This window comes from Lactuca sativa, chromosome 5 (assembly GCF_002870075.4).
Source record: "Lactuca sativa cultivar Salinas chromosome 5, Lsat_Salinas_v11, whole genome shotgun sequence".
In the NCBI taxonomy this organism is placed as follows: domain Eukaryota; kingdom Viridiplantae; phylum Streptophyta; class Magnoliopsida; order Asterales; family Asteraceae; genus Lactuca; species Lactuca sativa.
This window is the reverse complement of record NC_056627.2, coordinates 328,744,025-328,753,091: the sequence shown is the minus strand read 5'-3', so window position 1 is coordinate 328,753,091 and position 9,067 is coordinate 328,744,025. Positions and strand designations below refer to the sequence as shown.

Genomic DNA, 9,067 nt, shown 5'->3' with positions numbered 1-9,067 from the left:
AGATTCTATCAAGAATGAGTTTTCGTATGGAAAATATGGAAAAGTTTCCATATTGGGAGCTGGATATTGAGAATCAATGTCTAGATTAGAAACTTTTATGCAAAACGATGTTCAAAGGAATGTACTTTGAGTGAGAGACATCACATCTATGGAATTGTCTTGTAACAATCTCCGATAGAGGACTTTGTAATTCATTGGCAATAGTCATTGTGACTTTTGTGCTATGACATTACAAAAGGGGTCATTGCATTAAATGTTAGAATCTAACATACTCCACAAGTGGCAAGAATTTGATATTCTTTCACTTGTGAAAAGGATTAGGAGTTGTGAAATGAGTATGATTGGGAATGTGTTCATTTGATGTATTTCACAAAGTAAGAACCATAGGTAAACATTGTGTGCATGCTAGGAACATGGGACAAGTGTAGTAATAATTTAAGTAAGAAGTTGATTACTCGAAACAACAAATAATGAGTAATCGATATGGTGATAAATAAAAGGTGTTTTATTGATACTCAAAGGTTTGAGGTCATATGGGATTAGTATTATTCTTGTGTTTCACTTTGCATGTTTTGACTTCCTGAATAATTTAATTGGTTTAGAATAGTCAAATTATTCAAACGGGCCACAGTTGTTCATATGTTGGAAGTATATATGAATGAAGACTGTCGTGAATTGGTGTGTGGATTGTCTAAAGAGCATTAGACATAAGCAAATGTTTGCTGCAACGTTCATGAGTGCTTATGAATATGATTTGAGCATTGGATTAAACCCACGCTCACTTGGATTACTTCATGGATTGTATCACGAGTGATTGGTGAGAAGATAACATCTTATATTCTTGAAACTGAGATGTGTGAGTTGTATCTTGAGAGTCGGTTGCACATTGATAATACGTAAATGCACCAGTAACTTGGTGTTATAAAACATATTGTTGTGTGTGATTTGGTGAGTGAGTGCAAGCGAGCATTGAGTCAAAGTTTATCCGTTCCTTTTATCCAAAGTAGGATAAAAGCGATATCTGTGGGCCCCTCGATGATTTAGTGATGGCACCTAAGTGCTTGGCCAAGCCAGAACTAAATTGATGTGTTCAATTGTAGTCTGTTGTCAGTCATCATAAATCTGAATTTGGGAAACAACACATAGATAGAGAGAATGATTTAGATCCATGTCTCGGTCTATACGATATCTAGAATTGAGGAATATATAATCCCTTATCTAAAGGACACGCATATCTGATAAGATCAGAGTTGACAGCGGCTTTAGAAAGCTACGATTGCATATCAGGATCTAAAGTCATACGCAGAATAGTTATTAGACTTATCCAAGTGGGAGACTGTTGGATTAGTGTCTAAGTCCATAACTATTTTGTTATGTACTTGACCCGATGGTGCATGGTCCTTTTGGGTTGCCTTCACCAAAGCAACTTGATAAGATGAATTATGGAGAGAAAGGATTAAATATGATTTATTAATATATTATGAGAATAATATATTAAAGGAGAAATCATATTGTTTAATTAATATTAGTCAAGAATTAATAAGAATTAAGTTTGTGACTAAAATACATTAATTAAACTAAGGGACTAGAACTGTCAATTGTATGATAGTTGAATATTAAGCTAATGGACTCCATATTAAAGGGGTGGACGAATTCTATGGGGAAACCCATTAGAAATCATCCTAGGGCCTTTAAGGAAGGAGTCCATGGGTTGTTTAGGGCTTAAGCATCCAAATTAGGGTTTCCTTGTTAGATAACCCTAATAGCCTCACTATTTAAAGGACCCTTAAGCCCCAAGAACGTGGTGAACTTGTTCCTTAGGGTTTCCACACGTTTTGGGCAGCCTCCTTCTCTTCTCCTCTTCATCCTCTTGCTCTTGGTGTTTGTGAACCATTAGAGGAGTGACATTTGTGACTCTAAGCTTTCTAAAGTCATTACAAGGAGGATTTGAGATTGTTATTGCTACATAACAATCAAGGTATGATTAAACCCTTATTCACATGTTATATTGATTATCATATACTAGATCCACTACTAGAATATAGGCCTTTAATGACACGCAAACCATGACACGTAGTGATTTACGATACGCAAAATCATGTGCCCTAAAAATAATGTCATCTCTTCAAAAATTTGAAGGATTTAGAACACGCATTTTTGAGTGCCCTTAAAATTAGTGTCAAAACGAAAAAAAAACACGGAGGGCACTTAGCATAAAATGTGTGTTGTCTAAGCATGTCGCTTTATAAAATTTTCATCAAACGCGAGTTCTCAATCTTTAATAGTTAACGAGGGAAATCAAATCCCAAAAAATTAAACCCCCCCCCCCCCCCCGGGCATTGTTCTCTCTCATCTTCTACTAGTCGAAACCCCCCTTCTCTTTTCCATGACCTAATTAACTCATTTCATTTCCTACTTCCACCTTGAAAGAATCGACAGAAAGCTAGGGTTCCATCAAAATCGGCGGTGGCTATAGAAAACACCAAACCACCTTAAAAGCAATCGAAGGTTTAGGGTTGTGTAAATGTATATCGGTAACGGAATTATGCTCAAGATAAATAGATGAAGGACCTCTCGAGATCCATTAAAGAGCTACTCAATGAAAAGACTCAATCTAATAAGAAGATGATACAATGATCCCATGAATCTTAAGGAAAGCAACACCAACAGGAGGCTAAATCGGAGTTGTGCCATTGGTCTACTACAGACGTCGACGTTTCCTCTAGTGAGTAACCCCATCTGTATACTCCATTCCTCACTAAACCAAGGGTTTTGGCAGATCTAAGGGAGACAAATACAAATTTCTCTGATCAGATTGATAAAATTGACATCGGGATTCCTAGGGCACCATTATCGTTGCTGGACTTCAAGGCGGAAGAAAATGATGTTGTGGAGATCGTCACCCAACGATCATAATTTGTGCTTTCCTATTACGTAGCCACCGTCATCATTGCTCCGGAAGAAAATCCTGGTAAGACATCGACCTCTGTTTCTACACCATTATCGTTGTCTAACAAGGATGTCTGGCATACCTTTAGTTTCTCGTGAAGTCAAGTATGTAATCTTTTTTCATAAAATCCATCCAGACTAGGGCTTTTTAAAGAGGAAGCCAGAGGACGAATTCATCATAGATTGGAGGATCACCTCATCTGATGACGCAACTCAACAAGATCTAGTATCTGAAATTCGCGGTGAGATCAAAATCCTTAACTCTGCTTTTTCATCGAACGAAGCAGATCATGCTCTAGTCAAACGTTTGATTCATATCCTCTCCGAGCTCGTGAAAAATGGTATGAATCTGCTCTTAATTATTTTGTGTTTCAGTTTCATGTTTCTCGGAACACATTCTCTTTTACAAGTCGGTGGTGTTGAATTTGTGGTAGTAGTTGGCGTTGATATTTGTTTATGCGGTGGTGTCCAATAGTTATTAGATTGGCTTGTTATTGTGAAAAAACACTATCAAAAGAAGATATATTAAAAATCATGCTTGTAGTGGAAGATTTAATTGCTATTCATGATTGTCTATTTCCCCTCCTGAAGTGCGTTAGGCACCATGATTCCATTACTCGCCCAATTAGAATTGATTAAAGTGGTTTGGCGGCATGCCATGTTGGTTTACTTTTTGGTGGATTTACTAGTTCATACCATGCTCTTAGATGCTTATTGAGGAAGTGGAGAAAGAAAGAAAAACCATTCAATGCGTAAGTTACTGTGCAATAAATATAGATATTTCCAAGAACAAGATTTATATTCTTGAATTTAAGTTCAAGTATACAATATCATATCTAGTTCACATATCTAACTTTCTTAATGGTGATGATGGAGCAGAATTTTAGCTGGTTCAATTGCAGGCCTGTCTTTCTCCATCCATACTAGGGCTTTTTAAAGAGGAAGCCAGAGGACGAATTCATCATGGATCGGAGGATCACCTCATCTGATGACGCAACTCAACATGATCTAGTATCTGAAATTCGCGGTGAGATCAAAATCCTTAACTCTGCTTTTTCATCGAACGAAGCATATCCGAATTTTAGTTGGTTCAATTGCGGGTCTGTCTTTCTCTTTTAGCATTAGATGATTCCAATCGAAGGCGTAAACTTGCTTTATATATTCTTGCAAGGCTTGCTCATGTAGATAATTAAATTGTCAAGTAATCTATGTTTTGTATCGTGTAAGAAGCAAGTTTTCAAATTTTAGTTTTTTTTTCTGCTCAACAGTGTGCTTATAATTCTGCAAAATCAAAGAAAAAGTTCACCCTTTGGGGAAGCTCATGGAGACACGGGGATTCATTACTCTTTCTTTATGATGTGCTCAGGTACATATTGATTCTTAAATTTTACATCTTTCCTTTTAATAATCTTACATTTTGTTCAACAATTTTAAGTCATGTATGCTTTTGTAATGCGACCCAAAATCTTAACAAAATCATACTAAGATTTTTATCAAAAAATTGGCCCTGTTACTAAACCTGTATACAAAGCTATAAGGAAATGTTGTAGAGGTTCCCTAGTAGATATTGCATCACTCTCTTCTTACCCATCAACCATAAACGACTCTGAATTTAATGATTTACAAGAATACCCTTCTACCAATACCCTGTTTAAAAATCCAACCATCCACAAAATCATGTTTGGCTCATAATGCATACTCCACATCAGCAGCATTCAGGAAAACATTCCCACTTTATTTCTCTTTGACTTTTGTAGCCTTTGTTGTCCTTTGTCTTCAAAAGTTTATGGATGCGCCATTTAAGACTAGCTGGCATGCAGTGATTGGAGTTGTTTGGTCAACAACTTCTCTATCTTCATTTATTGGAATCTTTCAGGTAGGTCATGTGATCTAACTACTCATGTGTATCTAAATATTTGTATTTATATCCAAGTATGTATTTTTTTTAATTTAAGGGGGTTGATTTGCTTGCATAGACAAGCGACATCACAAGACCACAAGTTGGTGTACTGATTTGCAGGTGGATTAGCTGCATTATCAGTGCTTTGGGAGAAGAAAGGAAGAAGATGAGAACTTGGATTGTTTGTTCTTCCATGTGCTGGGGAATCTTTGTTGTATATATTAGTCAACCGCCTTGTTCTTCCAGATATCAAAAATGTTGAGGTACTAAACTAAATTATGCGTTCAACCCAAAAAAATTGAGAAATTACATTTTTGGTCTCTGATTATAGCTGGTTTTTGCAATTTTGATTCTAAAAAGTTTTTTCTTGCAATTTTTGGTCCTTATTTGAGGTTTTTGTAACTATATGGATCAATAAAATGTGTTGTTTTGGGGACTGTATGGACAATGTTTTCTAACATTGGAAGCTTAACTGATATGTTATTTCTAACTTTTTTTTTATTAATTTACAATAAAAAAAACTTGGATTTGAAAATAATTTATAGGTTAAATATGTGTATGAATTTAAGAAAGAGTTGTTTTATTCAAGTGTTTTTGCTAACACCATGAAATGGTAAAACGTAAGTCATTTAAGTGATTCTAGCTTTTAGCATTTGCATATACCAGATGTTGCTATTCAACTTCTTATACCTAATTAATCGTCTCTCCCATTCCATTCACAGTCTATAAAACAATGGATGTTGATTCATAAATGTAAAAGTTGAATTTTTTTTTATATAGAAACTCTGTAAATTGTTTATTTATATGCGTTGTAGAGAATGGACACTTCTCTCCTGATAAATGAAGATTTTCACTATCATTTTTGTGTTTTGATTACAGTCATGTTTCTCATAATCCACCTGTAAGAGTAAGAACTGGTGGTTTTCAAGATCCAGGTCCTAGTCATCAAGGAGAAAGTAGTGAGAATAATACAGTAACAGAAATTTATGAGAATCTTTGTAAAGTTTTTGATGGTTAGTGATAATTTTTGCCTTTTTTTTATTACAGTCATGTTCCTCATACTCCACCTGTAAGAGTAAGAATTAATGGTTAGTGATAATTTTTGGCTTTTTTATTTTTATTTTATAGTAACAGAAATTTAACCACATTAAAATTAAACTATGCATGGTGCAGGGATGTCTGATAATCTTTGTAAAGTTTTCAATGATGCTCACATGTCATCAAGAGCTCATTAGATTCAGATTCATCGTCATAATAATTTATCATTCTCTTCTCCACCTCCACCTCAAATGGACGAATTACCCCTGTCATGACCATTGATGTAGGAGGGTCCAGATCATATCCTGTTTAGACAACAATAGGGTCCTCACCGGACCCCACATCATCTACTGGATCTTTTGTATATGATGTGGAAACGGAAACACCTGCCACATTCTTTCAAGATCGTCATGGCTTTGGCTTTGACAACAGTGGAGCTTTATCTGATATTCTAGAAGTTGATGATGCTGATGTTGATGATAGAGTAAGTTTCTATTTCTTTGCTTAAATTTACCATCAACTTGTTTTTTTCTTTTTCTTTTAAAAAGGATTAAATGTACTTTCTTTGATTTTTTTATAGCAGTGTTGTGTTCTTATACTTATATTACTACTAAAATTCTAAGTAATGCCATCCCAGTATAAATTAAGCAATACTTACTGCTATAAGTGTAACTGGGTTGATTTTTCAACTCACTACTGTTGCATTCATATTTCAATTTTAGGAGCTGGCCTTTATTGAAGAGGATGTTATTGGCGGTTCACCAAAGAAGTAAGTGGAGTTTTTAGCATTGTATTATTGTTAATTGCTATTTGTTTTAGACTGGAAAAAAAAAAGAAGAGATTATTTCTTTTATGCACTGTGTTGTATACAAAAAAGTTTACCATTTTTATATATGCGAAAATCTTTAGTCTAAAATATAAACATTTGGTGAATAAAAAAACTAATGAAATCATGTCAAAATGCCCCGAAACAAAAGTAAAGATTCTATAATAAGCAATTAATGCTAATATTTTTATTGGGCTGAGTGCAGGTTGATTCAAAGGATTGATGTCCATGTCAAGGTAACCAACTTGTACCTCTTTAATTAGATGTCAACAACATGAACATATGAGTGATATTCTAATATTTTTGTATATGTTTCCAGAACCTTTACTGGGCAGACAGTGGTGATATGTTAGCAATTTCCAGTGATTCATCATTTTATATACTACAGTACCATGCTATTTTTCATGTAGCACATTTATTTTATTGTAAACATTTTATGGATATAGTCAAAGAGCTTAGTACTAAGGAGCCAAAACGAAAGATATTGTCCTGCTCTTTTTAGAAAGGTTAGCAAAATTGTCTAAATATTTATCATACTTATAATAGTTTATTAATTAATCCAAATTCCAAATTCCAGATTTATTATATCTTTTTTACCATTTAGGAGGATCGTGAGAAATCTCTAGCAAAAGCTTCTACTCAAATTTATTCTATCTTTTTTGGGGTGAATTTGTTGATTGGTATGTGTTTTGGGTACTAATACTATGTATTTTTTTGTGTCTTCTTTTTACAATATGAAGGAAGGAATATTCAAAGTTGGTGTTTGATTGTTTTTCTTTTGTGTAAATGCAGTCAGTTTCTCCAGAATAAGTAGAGTGTCGTGACTTAAAGCTTGCTGTTCCTGGAACTTATTGTGCAGGTATAATAATAATATTATGAAAATGGATTTAGATTCTGATGAAAGAGTTGGATGAGATGGAAAAGGTGAATGTCAGGTTGTCAGTTGCAGTGGAAGAAGTAAAATTCAGAATATTTATCTATCACACGACCTACAGGTTTCTCTCTTTTCTAACACCCCCTCAAACTCAAGAGGGTATGCTTGTGCTTGTATGTTGTAATTAATTGTGTGAATTGGAAATGTGACATAATATTTATCTATCACATGACCTACAGGTTGCATTTGTTAGATTTGTTACATGCACACTCTTATGACTTGATTACTTGACTTTTTCTCAGGTTTTTCTGTTACATGTTTGTTCTGTTTTCAATGCAATTGGGAGGGATATTTTTGTAATTCTTTTATGGTGTTGATTCAAAGTAACGGACACAAGTATGTCATTCCCACAACCTTATACCCTGAATAAATAGAATTATTATATAAGACAAGAATAAAAAGTAGCAAGCATTTTAGAACACCTATTTGAATAATTTGCATCTTGGACATATGTATATATACTTTGTATTGAGATTTAAGAACAATTTGCAATTTGCAGGTATGCTATATGTGGGGATTTAATGCTGAAAAAGATAGTAGCTACAAGAACATCTACTAAAGCAAGGTTGGTGTAAGAGTTGATGACGAGAACATTGTTCCAAGACCTTCAGTGAGTTATGATGATGTCTCTTAATAGCAATGTAGTATTAGGTTATATAGTTAGGGATGATTATTTGTATTTGACATGTTAGTGCAATGAATTATCTTTCTTATTTGTTGTATTTTATTTTGTAATTTGTATGACATTAACTTTTGTGCAATGGATTGTATTTTTTGTATATGGTATTTTATTTTCTATTATTAAAAATTAACAAATATATAAATTTATTTTTTTTAAACATTTAAATTTATGATACGCAAAAATGTGTGTCATCTTCATTTATGACATGGCCTTTCTTGACAGGGGCTTTTTTGATACGCATTGCGTGTTATTAACACGCGCGTCGTAAGGTTACGACATGCGAATGCGTGTCGTCTTCCTTTATGACAAGGCCTTCCTTGATACGCATTGCGTGTCGTAGACGCGCGTCGTAATTGCGCGTCGTAAATGAGCGTCGTAAATGCGCGTCGTCTATAGACGATGCGCAAAAGCGCGTCGTCTCTCTTTATGATAGGGGCTTCCTTGACGTGCATTTGCGCGTCGTCTGAGCCTTTTACGACACGCAATGAGCGTCGTAAAAGGCTGTTTTTCTAGTAGTGATCTAGGGTTTAAAGTCTTGGATGAATTGCATGTACAATAGAGAAAGCTAGATCCAAGCATTAGGGTTTGTATGAGCACATAGGATGTTGTTATGGCTAAAACCCATCACTTAATCCATCAAGTCCAATATTGATTTAGGTTGATTGCAATTGATTTTTAATTAATATATTAAGTTTAGTGAATAATTCAAGTGCGGGTCTCGATCAAATTCCCAAAATT

At 34.5% G+C, this 9,067-nt stretch overlaps 1 pseudogene; it reads left to right on the top strand.

Moving 5' to 3' along the window:
- The first annotated feature begins 3,019 nt into the window (after positions 1-3,019).
- On the top strand, positions 3,020-8,206 carry LOC111889558 (uncharacterized; annotated as a pseudogene).
- The last annotated feature ends 861 nt before the right edge of the window (positions 8,207-9,067 follow it).